The following is a 17,820-nucleotide window of genomic DNA, read 5'->3' on the forward strand; positions in this document are numbered from 1 at the left end:
CCAGATTCAGTTAAAAAGCCACAGTGTGCCCGAGTCCCACCCCACTCCTGCTCTGAACCGGTGCCCGCCCGGTCAGCGCACCCCGCACTCTCCTCAGGCGGGAGCTGGTCTTGGGTCACGTGGTCTGACGCCTGGTTCCGAGCAAAGGCCGCTCCTTAAGGTCTCTTCCCACTGCCACCCACCCACCGCCTTCCAGCCACCCGGTCCCCGTGGCGCCGTGCGACGCAGCCCCGAGCACGTCCTGATTCTCAGGCCCCAGGTGAGGACTTGTGTGCGTTACCCTGCGGCCCTCACAGCAGCCCTGTGAGCCGGACAACACCCCCATCTTATGGCTAAGAAACTGAGGCACAGAGAGGCCTAGTCAGCTGCCCGAGGTCGCACAGCTCCTGCTTGCCGAGTGCCAGACCGGGGAGGGCCGTGTGCCGCTGGTACAGGAGGTTGAGGGGCGGCGTCCTTCCCCAGGCCCTCGCTGTTCCAGCTCCGTCTGCCGCGTGCGGGTGGGGGCCTGTCGACGGTGCTGCAGGTCCAGGTCCTGAGAGGCAGGAGGGGGTCGGGGGGCAGACAAGGGGGGTGGGCTCCCCCTCCCGAGGAAGGGGCTGCAGAGGTGCGGGTGTGAAGCACCGTGGCCCGTCGGCCGGTGGCCCGGTGCCTTGGTCGGCCTCCCCCCTTCTCCCCTCCCGCACTCGCTCAGTTACATTACCTCTGTGTCTCAGTATCTCTGTCGACTAAATGGGTAGGTGATAGAGCACCTGCCTCTACCTTTAGCTCCAAGCGTGAGCCCTCAGTGACCTGCGGCCTCTGGGTGACGGTGTGGTGTCCGCGCGTTCCCGACCGTGACAGAGGTGCCACTCTGGTGGGGGTGTTGATGGGGGTACGACTGTGCACGTGTTGGGGTGGGTGTATGGGAACCCTGTACTCGACGCTTCGTTTTGCTGAGAACCTAAAACTACTCTAAAGAATAAACATCTATTAAGGAAAAAATTGTTGGATGGTTAGTTAGTTCCCTGTGAGGTGCTCAGCAGGCCGGGCGCGTGGCTGTCACCGGCTGCTGTGCAGTGATTCTTGTCACCATCAGCTCCTTCCTTCCTTCACTCATCCTAGGATGTGCTGGCCCTGAGGACACTGACACACAACGTGTGCGCCCGTCCCAGGGTCAGCTCACTGTCGGGCAGGGCGTCCCGGGGCCTCTTGTGGGCTGTGCCCCCTCCGTCATGGGCACCCAGTGTCCCGGGAAGGGCATGGAGAGCGCCACAGGCTGGAGCACGAGGGGAGGGGTGGGCAGGGCCCCGTGGGAGGGGGCATGGGTGCTGCCCCAGGGAGTCGGGACCGGGACAAAGATTTTAGGTCGGCGAGGACTTGGATGATTTGCAGTTTGGAAAGTGCTTTCTGGCAGCGGAGGGGGGCGAGAACAGCTTGGTGCCCCGCCGTCTAGGATGGGACTGGACAGCTGGGCCGAGAGCGTCCCGGGCTCCGAGAGGGCCCCGCGCCGGGCCCTGGCCGACAGGGTGGGCTGCAGACGGGCGGCCTGCATGCCGGGTGTCCCCTCTCTGCCCGCTCGCTCCCCCGGAGCCACCTCCCCAGCCGGTGCCTCCTGCCCGCCCTGCCGGGAGGGGGGTGGGTGGGGTCCCTGGGGCCCGGCCCAGCCCAGTCTGCTGGAGCCTGCCACAGAGAACTGCTTTATTTAAGTCCATGTTGCGCGTATGGAAATAAGTAGAGGCCTCTGTATTTAATTTGGCTCAGCTGGGAAGATTTTTGGCTGCGTGCATGCGTGTGCATGTGTGTGTGTGTGTGTGTGTGTGTGTGTGTGTGTGTGTGTGTGTGCGTGTGTGTTTGGAAAAAATCTTTCCGAGTGCGCCCAGGGATTGGAAGCCCCAGTCATCCTCATGCAGTCAAGCAGTCAAAACCAACAAGAGCCGCCCTGGCTTAGCCGGGGGTGAGTGTCTGGCAGAGGGCAGGCTGTAGGAAGTGGCCAATAAAAAAATACAGACAGGGAAGAGGTGATGCTGTGTGCAGATGAGACCCCGGTGAGGGGAGCAGTTTTGTAAGCTTTCAGGTAAGCTGTGGGTGGAGTGAGAGGATGAAGCCCTGTGCAGGTGCACCGAGGTGTTCCTGGTTGCCGAGCAGGGAGTGCTTAGGTGGGTGCTGGACTGGAGACCGCGTTTCCCACATCTCTATCCGGCCTCGACGAACCCGGCAAAGGCTCTTGGCCAAGCCCTTGTCCGTCTGTGTGCAGAGCAGAAATACTCCCCGCGCTCACACGGGGGCTTGCAGTTGGCAAAGCCTGTCCTCACTTGATTCCCCCTTGCCTGCTGGGTAGCGGGCAGGAGTGATACCCATTGCTAAGATGAGCCAGCAGAAGCCTGGAGAGGTGAGGTCACCTGCCCGGGGTCACTCAGCCCGGCAGTGGGGCAGCTGGAGCTCGACCTGGTCTGACCTCCTCCCAGAGCCGCCCCACACTCCCTGTGGGCGCTTCCCAAGCTGCAGGGCACCGTTCCTTGCACAGACGGGTGAAGGGGGCTGCTGAGGGTGGGCAAACCCCAGGACGTCACCTGGGCATCCAGGTTTGGATGAACGCTTTTTAGGTTATATCCTAGCCGCATGACATTGAGGAAGGAGGACGTGTGGTGAGTTGAAGTTTGTTGGCCATGACGACTACGTGATTGTGGATCACAATCCACAATTGTGGGTCATCCATGTGGACCCACTTTGGTGGGTCTTGCAAAAATCAAACGCTCAGAGGGTGCGACAGAGCGGAAGGCCTGGGCGTTCCCACCGCTGTGCAGAGCTGTGGGAATTCTGGAACCCTGCCCCTTGGGACTTGGCGTTCTAAATCAGGTTCCTTGGGAACAGCAGATCTGAGTTTTCTGCTCTTTGAGTTGGGTCTTGAACGTTGGTCCTTTGCAAGCATGCCAGGCAAATGCACATGCTCTGAAAGGAAGGCGGTGTGAGGGAGAGGAGCAGGCCAGGTGTGGGCGGGCTATAGGGAGTGGTGAGGACTGTGGCGGCGGGAGAGCGCCTGCCCTCTGATGGGTGTGGCCGCCACCCAGCTCCATCTGATTGTTACCAAGCTGGAAGGTGGGCCCACGTGGCCTGATCCTTAGCTGCCCATCCGGAGCTCTGTGTTGAGACCTCGTGAGCTCCCCTCGCAGAGACCCTTGTCTCCCGGAGAGCTCTGCCCCTCAGGTGCCCATGTGAGGAGCGGCAGAGTGGGTGCCAGGCCTCCCAGCCAGCCGTCCTGGGGGTGAGGCGCAGGGTCCCAGATGGCTGGGCCTCACCCTTCCTTTGGTCCTTGCCCAGATGGCCCTGGGGAGAATAAAAGGCTTTTTCACAGCCTTTCTCTGGAAAGGCTGCCCGTCCTGGGTTTGGCTCCAGGACTGGCATTAGAGGCCCCATTTCCCTTGGTTTAGGCCTGTCCCCTGGCTTGGTGCTGTGGTCCCTGGGATGCGGGGTGAGATCCTCAGGCAGGTTGGGGCCCCCGGGAATGCTGGTGATGCCACGTGAGCAGCCCCTCGCCGAGCAGAGGCCCTGGCTGGGCTGGATTGAGGGTTGCGTGTGTCGGCCCTCACCCCTTCCCCACGACCCTGCCCCCACCCGAGCCTGTGGCTTCCCCGCCAGCTGGATTCCAGCCCAGGTAAAAGCGCACGTTTGCCGCCTGCAGAGGGGTCCCTGCGCCTGCCTCCCGTCTGAGACCCCATCGGTGCCGGCCAGCAGGGCTCCCAGGGCTGGGGAGGTGGGCGCGGGCAGAGGTGGCCCAGGGGAGCCGAACCCCCCCGAGGTGGCCTGCACGCGGCCCCTGTTCCTTTGAGCCTCGAGGCCTGGGGGGCGGCGTTCTGGGGGCAGAGCACACGTCTGTTCCTCGGAGAAACTCGCCCGTGTCTGCGGCCGTTTGGTGCTGCCGAGGCCGGGCGGCAGGGCCAGGGAGCAGGCGTGGGCGCAGCTCCAGAGTCCCAGGCCCCGTCGCGGCTGTGGGTGTGTCGGGGGAGTCGGATGAGTCTGCCCCCCCCCAGGCATCGGTGCCCCCGCTTGTAAGTGGGGGAGGAGCGAGCCCGGCTGCGGGGTTGCTGGGCCTGACTGCGGCGGCCCCAGTGAAATGCCTGGCCGAGGGGCTGAGGGCGCCGTCCGAAGGTCTTACAGGGAAGGTTGGGGGCACGCGGCCCCTGGTCCAGGAGTAGCTAAGAGAGGGCACAGGTGCGGAAGGGGAGGCTGGGAGGTCCGCCTGGTGCCCAGCTCTGGGTCCTGATCGTCCAGTGGGCCTCATCCTTCTCACCTCTGTGTTTGTTGAGTGAATAAGCGAACGAACGAGGGATGCTGCTTCCCAGATTCACGGGGGCCCCTTAGCCACTGGTGGCATCGCTCGTGTAGCGTCACTCATTCACTCGTTCAGCAAATGCTCACTGAGCTCCCCGAGCCCTGTTGTCAGCCCTAGGGGCCTGAGCGAGGGGCAAGCGGCATGCAGCCTCCGCCCCAGCTTTCCAAGGCAGAGACACAGGATGCAGGGGAAAAGGCGGTCAGATAACCCGCCTGCTCGATGCGGTGGAGACAGTGGAGGTGGGCGGAGGTGGGGCTGGCAGCTGCAGAACCCCTTTCCCTTCCCTGTTGCCAGGGTGACCTTTATGCCCCGCGTTTGCGGTGCCCTGAGCCCCGTGGGACCGCCTTCGCTGGACCTGACTGCAGGCTGTTGGTGCTGACCTCTGACCCTCCGGCCCCCCCGGGCTATTTTAATGGGAGTGACTCACGCAGAGCTGCCGGGAGGTCCAGCCCGGGCTCTGGCAGGCGGGTAGACAGACGTTCTTTATGTTTAGGAGTCAGGCCTGCGCCAGGGATGCTGGAGCCGCCACCTCCCCGGGGCCGGAAGGGCGACTTGGAAAGATGTTGACAGGACAGGGCGAGGGCCTGGCTTCGCAGCCGACTTCTGTTCCTTCCCTCTGGCCGTGCGCTGGTGAGAACAGGCCTGTCTGAGGAAGGGCGCTGCCCCGCCCCCTGGAGGGGTTCCCGTCCAGTTAGGCTCGGCATTGGCTGTCCGTAGGGCTCCTTGCCCGGCGACGGGTCCCCTACTCCATACCCCCGAGGTGGCGGCCCCGCTCCCGCTCTGCAGGTGGGAAACTGAGGCTTGGGCAGGGTGGCTGGACCCCGGGGTGCTGGCCACCCGCCCATACTGTTGCCGCCTCACGTCGGGACACCGTGGAGTGGTGAGTGCCCTGCAGGGCCGTGTGGGCACTCAGGACCTGGGGCGGGGAGTGCCAGGCGGCGGCCCCCACGCCCCACAGCTCGGGCATCCCAACACCGCGCCTCTCCTCACGCGCTCGCGTCCTGAGGAGACCCCGCTCCTGCCCGAGGCCCATGTCGCCAGCAGCAGCTGACAAACAGGGAGATGCTGAATGCTGGCGCGGTTAGCAGGGCTCTAAAAATAGCCTCCCGCTCTGAGAAGTTCATTGTTCCGAGTCCTATATTTTTATACGTATATAAAAACCACTTCTGGAGGCCTTGGTGCCAGTAGAGCCGGTCTGCAGCCCGGGAGGCGGGAGGCGGAGCTGAGCTGGACCTCGTCCCCGGCAGGGCAGGCCTCGGGGCAGGGGAGGGGGTGCTCTGCGGCCGCGGCCCTCTCCCCCGAGCTGATGGGACAGTCGGGCCAGCGACCTGTCCGCCCACGTCAGGGAGGACGGTGGCTGGGCGGCCGGGGAGGGGCTGTTCCAGGCTCAGGGGCCATCCGAGGCGTCTGCGGGTCACAGAGGCCAAGAGGCGCGGGGGTGGAGAGCCAGGGCCAGTGTCAGGGCTGCGGGCCCTCCCTGCGACTGGACACAGGGTCGGAGTGAACCCCGTTTCTCTTGCTTTGGTCTAATGCAGACCTCAGGCTCCCGAAACTGGCCCTGCCCGAGTCCCAGCTTGCTGGGGGTCGGGGGCAGCCCACTGACCACCCCCCTCCCCGCCCCTCGGAGAAGCAAGGCAGGGGAGAGGTCCTACCGGGCTGCCGGCTCCTACCCGCTGGGGCCGTCTCCTCTGGTGGCTCCTCCAGGGCCCTCTCCTGTCGCCGTTCAGGTGTGCCCGGGTCCCTGCCAGCTCGCACACCTGAGGCCTTCCCTGGAGCGCCAGCCCCTTCAGCCACCACCCGTCCCCTCCTCTCACCCACCCGTCCTCCCCCTGCCCCAGCCCCCTCCCCTCCCCTCCCCTCCCCTCCCCGGGCCCTCACAGCCCCACCTCACCAGCCAGCGGCCCTGCCACGCCACGCGGGGTCCTCAGCCTCCGCAGCTTCTCGGTGACCTCTGGCCCCACAGCGTGGCTTCCAGGACCTGAGGATGGGCATAGCTGTCTCGCTCTTCTGGCCCGTCACTGTCCCTGGGACCAGCCCTTTCCCCGTCCCGTTGTCAGGGCTGCTTGTGCCCCCGAGGGTCGCTGCAGGGGAAGGATGGGGGGAGGCGGAGGCAGTGACTCGGGGGCTGAGGGGCCTGTGCTCCACAGTTCGCGTTCCCCTTCTAGGGTGCCACTGCCGTCCGTCCCACCCCAGGTAAACCCGAGACCCTTCCTTGGCCTTGCCCCGACCCTGCGGTCCACTGCACCCTCCCCGACAAGCCTTGCAAGGTCCTGAACACGCTGGCCCCTGCAGCCCCATGTGTGTCCCGCCAGCCTGAGCTTTCCCATCCCTTGTGCACACAGTGGACCCCGACCTCCGCTGTTCAGCCTCCACACGCGCAGCGCCCTGAGCCGGGAAGGGCCCTCACCCGCCACCCGCTGCTCCTCCTGGGGTCCTGGCAGAGGGTGCGTGCCTCCCAGGAAGCTTCCCGCCTCGGGCGCTGGGGCTCGGGCTCTGCTCGCCGGCCTGTGGCGCCTGATGCACCCCCGTGACCGTCCTGACGCCAGCGTCGTCATTGTCCGTGTCCCCCCGCGTCCCCGGCCCTGACCTGGGTGTGTCATGTAGTTGGCTTCGTTCACGGGATGAAGTGACCAGCCTGGGGGAGGGCGGACCTTCCCACGGGCGGCTGCTTCGGGGCCTCCATTGCGGCCCCCGTGCAGCCCAGCTGCCCCGTCCGTGGTTTGGTGAATAAGACTCTTCAGGTCCAGAGAAAATCTCGAGAGAGATTAAAACCGGTGAGGTTTTAAAATCACCATTCTTTTTTTAAAAAACAAAATTCTGTAGTAAGTTATCTTATTAGCTGTGTAGCTGTGTTTAAAGCCTCAGTAAGGGAGCTGGTCAGGCCGAATCCTTAGGCTCCGGCCTGCGGACGCCATGACCCTTGGGGGCCCCGGAGGGGACTGAGCCGTCAGGCCGCTGCTGCAGGGCCCCGGCTGGACCGTTTTACTGTTGGGAACGTGAGGTCAGGCCAGGGGAAGTCACCCCTTTGGGGGACTTGGGCCCGTGGCTGCGGCTCTGTGCCCTCGGCACCGGTGAAGCAGGACGAGCCCCGGCACCTGGGGGGCAGGCAGGCAGGCAGGCGTCCACCACGAGGCAGGCGGCCGGCGGGGGCCCAGGGCACTGCAGATGGCTGGCCCTGAGCTCAGCGATGGAGGCCACGCGGGAATGCGTTCTCTTCTGATTTTATCTAAGAAAAGCCAGAAATCCGGGTGAGTGAACACTCCCGGTACCTAGTTCTCACTTCAGAAAGAAAAAGGAGATGGTGGCCACTGCTCTGTGTAGACCAAACAGAGCCACGTGGGCTGGACTCAGGCCCTCCGCCTCAGGTGTGCACCTTGCCCGTGGGTGGGCTTCCAGAGCCAGGGCTGTGGGGCGGCGGGAGGGGAGGGGGGTGGCCGGGTCTCTCCTCCTGGGCCCCAGTTTCCTCTGTGTCTGACGGGGGGCTTGGCTTGGTAGTCAGGATTCCAGACAGGCCACAGGTCACAACCAGCCGGGGCTCTTTTTGAAGTCCCGTTTCAGGGGCCGCACTGCTGGCTGACCCTTTGAATTCTCGGGATCTCCAGACTTGGGTGGGAATCGGCTGCCGAGTCTCCCAGGGGAGTCTAGGGACCAGCCCGGTTTGGGGGCCACATGCCCCAGGCCTTCTGCAGTTAACTCGTGTCTGTCACCTGGGCACCACCTCGCGAGGGAGGGGTGTCAGTGTCCGGCCAGAGGGTCTTTGTCCCTTTTGAGCCCAAAAGTTAGGGGCGGGGAGGTAGAAAAGCTTCCAGCTTTCCTTTAAAAACCTATTTCTAGACAATTCTGAGTCATGTTTGAGTGGATTTTCTGCATTGAAATTGTCACTTTGGGTGTGTTTTGGGTCTCTGTGGCTCCGTATCCCGCCATCCCCAACCAGGATCTGAAACCTTACCTGAGGGTTGGGTCGAGCCAGCCCGGCTGAGACAGTTTGTTGTAAGTTGGTGCCCACCCGGGCCCAGGTCCCGCTCCCACAGACCTTGCGGTCCACGTGGCAGACAGAGCAGCCCTCAGGAGTCCGGGTTTCTTTAAAAAGGCTTCCCTGGCTTGGTAGGGGTAGTTCAGAGTGTGTGCACCTGCTATGTGCCAGGTGCTGTTCTGGGGCCTAGATCTCACGGGACAGACATTCCCACAGATGGTGGCGAGGCGGTGGCATACCACTGTAGAGAGATGCAGCAGGGGAGGACTGGGGGAGGGCCGGGGTCCTCGCTGAGGCTCGGACAGCCTTTGAGCGGAGGCCTGAAGGAGGTGAGGGCGTGAGCCAGGTGGACGTCTGGGAAAAGACCCCGGCAGAGGGAAAGCACGTGCAAAGGCCCTGCGGTTGGAGTGTGTCAGGAATGTGGAGGAACAGCCAGCAGGGTGGGGGTGGGCTGGCCAAGGGGGCATGGAGGAGGGGTAGGAGGGGGACAGCCCGTCCTGCAGAGCCTTCCGGGTCACCGTGAGGACTTGGCTCTAAGCCCCATGAGGGACAGCAGAGGAGGGACCTGGTCCGAGTTGTGTTTTAACAGATCCCAGCGGCTGAATGGAGGGCTGAGCGGGGCCGGATGAGCCTGCTGGAGAGGCTGTGGCCATAATGCAGGGAAGAGGTGAGGCCTGCGCAGACCGGGCTAGCGGGGGGTAGGCCAAGCAGTCAGGTGCTGGCTCTGTTTTGAAGGTGGAGCGGCCCGATTTGCTGACAGACGGGGAGTTGGGTGTGAGAAAAAGAGAATTGCCAAGAGGGGCCGTCAGATTATTGGCCTGAGCAGCTGGAAGGATGGAGTTGCTATGGGCCGAGATGGGGCGGCTCCAGGGGTGGGTGGGGGCCACGCAGGAGCTCAGTGGAGCCTGTGTTGCGGGGGTCTGCTGGGCAGCAAAGAGGGTGCGCCTGGGGCTGGACACGCGTTTATTCGGTGGCTTTGTGATCACCGTAGAGCCTCATTAAAGCAAGTTTAGGAACTGGGTAAAAGCAGGAAGTCTCCTGAGCCTGCCAAGCCCTCGGGCCGCCTCCAGATTGTCCAGAAAGCTCGTCACCTCGCGCATTTTGGATATGGTGCTCCTCGTTAAGCAGCCAGAAGTGACCTCGGGTGTTTAGGTGGATGCGGCTCCAGCCTCCCGCAGCCCCTCTGTCTGAGGCCTGGGCGGTGTCTGGAGGCCCCGAGTGCCCCCCGTGGGCTCGCCCGCTCTGCCCCTCCCTCCACCCTCCCCAGGCTTCCACCCAGCCCTGCAGGCTGAGACGCACCCGCTCCTGCTCGCCGCCCCTCCTGGGGTCCTTCTAGGTCACGCGGACCCAACCCGCCCACCAGGGGAGGTGCCTAGCATTGCCCGGCCTCAGTCTAGGGGGTCCCCAGCTCCTCCCCCCTGGGAGGGAAGGGCTTAGGGGTGTCCGCCGGGATCCGTGAGTCCCTTCGGTTGCCAGCTAGGCATCCGTCTTCACTGAGGACCACTTACCAGCTGTGGTCCAGGCTGCGAGGCTCTAGTCCTCCCTGGAGATGCTGCCTCCACCCAGACCAGGGAGGAGGGTGGGTGACCGGCATAGGTGCGGCCTCCGCGGTCCCCGGGGAAGCCCTCTGCCCCCTTCTTGCGGGCACACCAGCTCTCTGTCCCTTTGCACACCCACTTCTCCCTTCACAACCGCCCTGTGTCCTCGTGTGCTGCTCCTCGGGGCCAGGCACGTGTCAGAGTGGGAAAGACCGGGAGGATGGCCTGCGCTTGCATCCTGACTCTGCTCCAAGCTCTGCATCCGTGGGTGGGCCCTGAGCCCTGAGTCTCCATTTCCCGTCGGCGGAGGGGGCAGGGCCGTGCCTTCCCCACGGGGTCACGGCGGGGATTAAATGCATGGACGTGGGCGAGCCCCGAGCCCTGAGTCTGCATTTTCCCGTCGGCGGAGGGGGCAGGGCCGTGCCTTCCCCACGGGGTCACGGCGGGGATTAAGTGCATGGACTTAGCTTGTGCCAGGGCTCCCACGTGGCACGCTGGGTGGGTGTATGTGGGTGACGACCCACCCCAAGCCACAGCAGTCCCTGAAGACTGGTTTTCCAGACCCTGATGGAACGCCTGCACTACGCCGAGGCAGCCCTTCCCCAGTAGCTGAACTGCTAACCGCCTCACCTCCCGAAGCCTCCGGGCTGCCTTCACGCTGCCTGTGGCCCCGCAGACCTGCCTGCCCTTGTTGCCCCAGGATGGAGGACACGGCCACCAGTTCCTTGCCCCCCTCCCCTCCCCTCCCCTCCAGACCCTGCCCTGGTCTGCCCGCGTTCCTCCCCCAGAACCTAGTGCAGAGCAAGACCGTCCCCCCCCCTTCTGGGCGACACACCTCTGTGAACCTGGCCTAGGCAGCAGAGCCACAGGAGCCCAGGGGGAGCTTGCGAGGGCCGGGCGTCAGTTGTCTCTCTGGCCTGGACTCCCTTTCTGGAAATCAGAAACCCTGAACAGAGTGTGGTGGAGGCCACGAGGCCTGGAGGTGTGAGGGCGTGTGTGTTTGGGAGGCTGTCTTGCTCGGGCCTGTGCGTACCGCCGGGAGTCTGGAGGGAGGCTCTGGCGTGGGCGTCTAACGACGGGCAGGCCTGCAGATCACTCTTCCTCTGTGTGGGGCCGGCCCCCTCGGAAGAGGGTGGCTTTTCCGTGTGATGTGACCCCAGCTGGCACCACGCAGCCCGGGCTGGCTTATCTCATGACCATGCACGACCCCGAGACCCCCAGGCCCTGAACCCCAGCCCTGCCCCCAGCACGTCAACTGCACACGCTTCCTCTGGGCCGCCAGCTGGCAGGTGCACCCACCTGGGAACAGGTCCCCTGCATGGGTGACCTTGGCCCAGTGACTCAGCTCCACCAGCCCCACGTTCCTCATCTACAGAAGGGACAGTGGCCTATAGCACCCCCCCTCCACCCCACCGCCTCGGTCCCCAGGGATGGTGGTTGGGTTACAGGCCACATAGGTTAAACACCCAACACAGCTCCTGTACCCAGCAGGTTTACAGACGAGAGTTGCTGCTGTATAACCCAAACCCGTGTGTGTGTGTGTGTGTGTGTGTGTGTGTGTGTGTCACTCAGAAGTCATAGAAGCACAGGGTGTACGTCTGTCTGCTCTGAGGCCAGGCTGCCGGGGTTCTGATTTCACTCGTGAGCTGTGTGACCTCAGGATGGGCCCAACCTCTCTGTGCCTGTGGGGTGTGTTGGGTGGTCAAGAGGACTAAGTGAGCTGCACGTACAGCTTAGAACACCACTGACTACACAGATATTAGTATTATTTCTGTCAGCAGCGTCATCAGTGATGGGGGCGAGCAGCGGGTCCCTGCTTCTGCCCCGAGCCTCCTCTGACTAACATCTTTCTTAAGAAAAGTCATTCATGACCTCACAGGCCATAATTAGACATCCGTGGCCCAAGAGGCCGAGGGCCCCCTGCCCTGACTCTCCCCAGCTAGAGTCAGGATGTGGCGTCTCGGCTGTGGGGCCTGGGCCCCTTTCTAGGACCCTCCTGCCTTCCCCTGGGAGCCCGTCACCCACTTTCGTGGCTCAGTGCCGCAGGGGCGTGTCTGCAGAAGGAGGGGCCCTATAGCAGGCAGGGTAGGTGACCCACCTCTAACTGCTGGGACATGCAGGCAAGGCCTTCTCAGTCAGAATAACTGGAGACAGCAATCAGAAAGCGCTTTTATGAGCCGAGCAACTTTTAAGGACTTTTCATGTACCGACTCTGTAAAGCCTCACAGCAGGCATGTGAAGTTGGCTCTCTAATCGCCCCCATCTTACAGGAAAGGAAACTGAGGCACAGAAGGATTCCTGCCTGTGGTCACACAGCTGGTGAGCAGTGGAGCCAGAATTCCAGCCCAGACGTCTGGCTCGGAGGCGGCGGCCAGAAGCCCGTCCAGCCCCTCGCTTGGCAGAGAGGAGGCGGGGAGGCTTCAGATGCGTCCTCTGTTCTTGTGTGGCTTCCGTCATCCCAGGGCTGTCGGAAGCTCCGGGCGCTGTGATCCAGCCATTTCCCCACGTAAACATAACACAGACCAGCCTTTAGTGCAAGAAGGATGTTTGGAAAACGGGAGAAGAGGAGGAGGGGTCTGGGGTAACTCGGCGACGCAGAGCTTGGAGTCCCCAGGCCGGTGTGGGTAGGGCTGGGCCTCTAGGGCCAGTGTGGACGCCTCTGTGTGCAGCTCCCCCTGCTGTCCGGCACCCGCCGCTCGGCAGCTCCCCCGCACACACACACAGCCCCCTCCCGCTCTGTAGCCTCGGGGCCCCGTTGTGCATGTGCGGAGCTTGGCCCCTCGGGAAGGAGCCAGTCTTGGGTCCCGGTCTTTGCCGGAGGCTGAGGCTTTCAGGGACTCAGCCCTCAGAGAGCAGGACTCCCAGTGGGGTGGTTGGACCCCATACACACTCGCCCAGGTGATCTCCACGGTGACCGGGAGCGCGGGAGCGGGAGCCGCAGCAGGCAGGGGTGGCCTTGTAGAGGAAGTGGGACTTGAACTGATACCTGGGTGTGGCCTCAGAGGCCAAGAAATGCAAGTGAAGGGCAGTGGGGTGCAGATGGATGGCGGCTTCTAGCCAGTGCAGGAGTCCTTCAGCCACACCTCTGACAGGTGTCTGACCTGCCGCAGCTTGCACACCTCCAGTGACAGGGAGCTCATCACCTCCAGAGCAGCCCTGACCACATGAGAGCATTTTTTCTCGAGCGGGGCGATGCCGGTCATAGTTCTGTCTGCAGCAGGATCTGCTCTGTCCTCTGCCTGTCAGCCCGTCAGAGGCTTGACCGCAGGCCTCATATCCCCTCTGGCCGCTGTTTTCCTGGCTACGCGGTCTCAGCCCTTGGTGGGAGGTCGCCTCGTGCTGTAATTGGGGTTGGCAGACGGGGCCCCTCTCGCCCCCAGCTGGCGTCCATCGTGGTCGTGTGGTGCGCCGTGCTGGCAGATGTGCAGAAGGGAGTCTGTGATGGATTAGCGATGTCTGCCCTGGGCTGGCGGGAGAAGGTGGGAGCAAAAGCGCCCAGGCTTAAGAACCCGTCTGGGGCTCAGACGGTTTTCCGCTATGATCCGATACCTGTAATGGACGGTAGGGCTGGGTCTGCTTCTGGCTTTTTACTCGTCCTTGTTAGTGACTGGCTTCTCGGTTTGTATTAAACTCATGTCAGCCAAAAAGGTCCCCCAGTCTTTTTCATAAGAACAGCCATCAAGCTAAACCTTCCCCCATCTTGACATTGTTTCCAGTATATTGATATATAATTAATTTAAATCAATCCCTTGTTGACAGGCATTTAGATTATTTCCAAGTTTTTATAATTAGAAACAACACTGCGGTGGAATTCCTTGTACTCACCTCTTTGCGTATCGGTCTTATTTCCTTCGCGTGAGTCTCCAGAAGAGAGATTGGTGGATCAGGAGCATCTTCTCAGAGTGCTGGCACCAGCCTGAACTGTCATGGAACGTCCCAGAAACTCTAAACTGTCAGGGAATGGCAGGGACTTGGGACAGTGCCCGCCCATTCCTAGATTGGCACATGGCCCGGGAGTCTGTGCGTGATCACAAATTCCAGTGGGCAGCTGAGGACCGACTCGGGGGTGTCCGGTCCTGGCTGATGGACACAGGCTTTGGGAGAAGCTTCCCCAAGAGAGAAAGGACCTGGGTGGCGAGAGGTGGAGCTCCCTCCCGTCCGTCGAGCGCGGTGGTGAGGAAGAGGCGTGCAGGGCGGGCTGGGGGCTGTGTCCCTGGGGCAGCCTGCAGCGGGCATCCTGCTGTGGGGTGCCTGTTCTGCTCAGGGGACGGTCCCTTCTCCCCCAGGAAGGAGCTGGGGGCAGAGGCGAGTGCTAACCAGGACAGACGGGCTTCGAGCCCTGAGCTCCAGGGTGTGGGTAAACGTCTCCATGGGTTCAGGTCAGGCATCTGCAGGACTGAAGGTCAATGACCAGGTCTGGCTGCTGCCCTGAAAGGTTTAGAGCGGCGTGTCCTGAGCGCATCTGCTGCTGCCCGTGCTTGTCGGCACCGGGCGTTTTCACGCCAGACGTTGTCCTTGCGTTCGCCAGGGCTTTGGCTCTGGTTCAGGAGACTCTCTCGGTGTCTAATACTGTGTCGCTGCTGTTTGGGGCCATGAAGGAGTGATGTCCTCTGGCTCAAGACGGGTTCTTACGCTGCGTGCTCTGCTAGCTTTTGCCCCCTTATCCCTTGGAGGACAGTGAGTCACGCTGGCTGCCGTAGGATGGCCTGGCCGTTTCTTATCGGGATGGTCTGAGGTTTTGATTTGGGGGTGTGCAAGGGCTGCCACGTTGCACAACTCAAGGGACCCCATTCACGTAGATTCGGCAGGACTTGGGGACAGATGGAATGGGGTGAGGGTGGGAGTTTGGCCGTAGGGGAGGGACTAACTTGGTGACTCAGCTCAGGACTCTGGCTCCGTCACTGCGTGGTGATGGGCGACCGTCACCGGTTAGGTTTGGGGCAGGTGGGATGTGCCGGCGGGGGGTGATGTAAGAAGCCGCATTCCGGGACCGGCAGGTGGCTGGCCTGGGAAGTGCCTGCACTCACTCGGCAGGTGTCACTGGGCCCTGTTAGTCTGGCACATGTGTCGGCATTTGGGGAGCATCAGCCAGCAACGCAGAAAAATGACCCATGTCCTCACAGGGCTCGGATACTGATGTGGGGGGCAGACGGCAAAGGAAAGACAGCAAGAATACATCACACTATACAGCGTGCTGGTGGGCAGACCACTGAGTGTGGGACTAGGGTTGCTGGGAGAGGGCGGCGTGGTTTTAACTCGGGCGAGCAGTGGGGGCCTCACTGGAAAGTAGCACTGAGTAAAGACCCAAGGGAGGTGAAGGTGTGGTGCGTGCTGAGATCCGGGGAACAGCGTTCCAGGCAGACGGAACAGCCAGGGCAAAGGCCCTGAGGCCTCCCTGGCCCCTTGGAGAAGAGAGGAAGGAAGCCGGTGAGGCTGGAATAGAGTGAGCGAGGGGAAGAGGGGCCAAAGTGCAGTCAGCCGAGGTCAGGCCTGAAGGGCATTGCAAGAAGGACGGTGTCTTCCCAGTGTGACGGGGAGCAGGGAGGCACTCGATGTGGCTCCCGTGTGCTCAGGATTTGCTCTGACTGCCGTGCGGAGAAGAGAGGCGGGGGCATGAGTGATAATCCAGGGAGCCGCGGTGGCGGTGGCCTGGAACACCTGCTGACCAGTGGGCAGGTAGGGGTGTTTCGAAGGTCGGGCTCACAGGGGAGAGGAGGCTGCAGGTGACTGTCAACCCCTTCTCTTGGCCTTAAAGGAGGCCCGGCCCTCTCCGCCAGGCACCTTCTGGAACCTGCTGGCTCGAGACGGTCGGGAGCCAGGTCATGGGCAGAGCAGGAACCCCGGGCTGGCACAGCCCCAGAAAGCCCCTGCCTTCCCCCAAGCACCTCCATCCGCATCCGATCCCGAGTGCGCCCCTCCTGCTGGGGCCCAGCCTCCACACGGAGGGGCTCCGCACAGATGTCCTGTTCATGAGCTCAGCCGGGCGGCCAGGCCTGGCCCCTCCGCAGGGCAGAGCGTGGCCGTGGGTCCGGGGCAGTCCCCTGCCTGTCCTTCCTCAGCTCCCTCTGCCCCAGACCGGCCCGGCCCGGCCCACTGCGGGGGGATAGGGGAACGGCCTTTCACCTGTTGACACCTGTTCACGTCGCTCTGAGATCAGGTGAGCGCGGGCGGGGTAGGGGTAAGGGGCCGAACCCCTTCCCCGTGAGGGTGGACACCCCCTTTGTCGGGGGGCGTCGGGCGCTGGGGGAGAGTCCAGGCCCCCGGCAGGAGTGGCCCCTGAGGCACGGAGGGACTTCCCGCTCGGACCCGCACGGACCCCGCCCCGTCTCCGTGGCCTCTGCAGACTCAGGGCTCAGAGACTGTTTAAAATCCTGGCGAGCTGAGCCCCGGCTGCTTCTCTGTTTGCTGTCACCCTCTTGCTGGGAAAGACAGAAGAGGCTCTGACAGAAGTGCTTCCAGTGGGGGTGCAGGTGGAGATGGTCCTGGGGAGGCGCGGCGCAGGCGGGGGCTCAGGTCGGCCGCGGGCAGCTCCGGGGCATGCATCGCCTCCGGGGCCCGTGGGCTCCTTCACTCTCCCCTCCAGCTGTCCGTCCCAGGCTGTGGGCTTTATCAGGAGAACGGGAGTTTGCCTTGCTGCCCGTCCCTGCCCCCGTCCACCAGCCCACGCAGGCCCCCGAGGCCCCGAGGAAGCTGCTGCCGGGTGACCACGAACGGCAGGAGGGTCTCGAGCGGTGGTGGGCCTGAGGCACCGAGAGCGGCCCACCTGGGTCACGGACAGGGGCCAGGCCTTGCGATGAGCGTGAGCCCTCGACTCAAAGCCACATTGACGCCAGGCACCCAGGACTCTTCCCCGCGGAGGACCCTCGTCACACCCCAGCCCCTGGGCACCGGCTGGGGTGTCCTCTGCTGCAGGAGACCCGCTGTGTGTCCCCGCGGGCCAGAGCGGAGTGCCTGCACTCTTCTTAGACGGCCCGCTGGGCGGCACGTGCTGGGCTTTACAGCGAGGTGGGCTGGGGTGTGCTGGCCCCAGGGCCTCCGTGCCCACGCCCCCGCCCCAGGAGGCATGTTACACGCTGGGCAGGGGGCTCTGCCGGCCCTGGGACCCGTGGGGACAGTGGGAGCGGAGCTGGGCAGGTGGGCCGGTCACAGAAGCTGCTGAATGCAGGGCGTTCCCACTGCTCTGAAGGCGGGACTCTGGAGGACGGGCTGCAGCTCACGGGTCTGTGGGCCCTTGCCTCCGCTGGGCCACTTCCAGAGGGACCCTTCCCTGGCCCCAGGGATCGATGGACCGGGGAGTGGCAGGGCACCTCAGGAGAGGCCGCCAGAAGCTGCCAGAAACTCGGTTGCACGTTTCCCCCTTCTCTCTGTGTCCCGAGTCTTATAAGGTCATGAGTTTGGGATGAGTAAGCCACCCCTCTGTCCCCCCACCGGGCACTTGGAAGGTTGAGGGATCTGCACAGGCCTGGGACGAGGGCGGTGGGGTGGAGAGGAGCCCCCGGTGTTGGACTTTAATCCTGACTCACCTACGTTCTACCTGTGCAACCTTGGACAAGGCCTGTGCTGTGTGGGCCTCAGTCTCCTCACCTGGAAAAGGGGTAATAATCCGTCCTCTGGAGGGAGACTGGCTTTAAGATGTAGAGAAAATGTACACACAGCTCTGTGTTTGTCTCCAAGCTGGCTGTAACCAGCAGCACAGATGGGGCGGCTTGGATAGCAGGTGTTGATGCCTCACGATGGGGGGCTGCGGGCCGAGATAAGGTGTGGGCAGCGTGGCTCCTCCTGAGGCCCCTCCTCTTCTCCCTGCATCCTCACAGGGTCGGCCATGTGTGCGTGTGTGTGTGTGTGTGTGTGTGTGTCCTAATCTCGCCTTCGAGGACACCAGCCAGTTTGATTAGGACCCTCATGACCTCATTTTAACTCAGTTACCTCCTTAAAGACAGTCTCCAAACGCAGACACATTCTGAGGTGCTGGCTGTTAGGGCTTGAAGTATGCACATGTT

At 63.2% G+C, this 17,820-nt stretch overlaps 1 protein-coding gene across 7 annotated transcripts in view; it reads left to right on the forward strand.

Moving 5' to 3' along the window:
- IQSEC1 (IQ motif and Sec7 domain ArfGEF 1) overlaps nucleotides 1–17,820 on the forward strand; it is a 334,212-nt gene that overhangs the window by 274,137 nt on the left and 42,255 nt on the right. The window contains exon 1 of one of the 7 annotated variants that reach the window (XM_059940482.1): nucleotides 15,956–15,977. The exons of the other annotated variants lie outside the window; for them this stretch is intronic. The gene's annotated coding sequence lies outside the window, so the exon portion shown is untranslated. Of the gene's footprint in view, nucleotides 1–15,955; nucleotides 15,978–17,820 lie in introns of those variants that run through there. 7 annotated transcript variants of the gene reach the window in all.

Source organism: Balaenoptera ricei, chromosome 11 (genome assembly GCF_028023285.1).
Source record: "Balaenoptera ricei isolate mBalRic1 chromosome 11, mBalRic1.hap2, whole genome shotgun sequence".
Classification (NCBI taxonomy): Eukaryota; Metazoa; Chordata; class Mammalia; order Artiodactyla; family Balaenopteridae; genus Balaenoptera; species Balaenoptera ricei.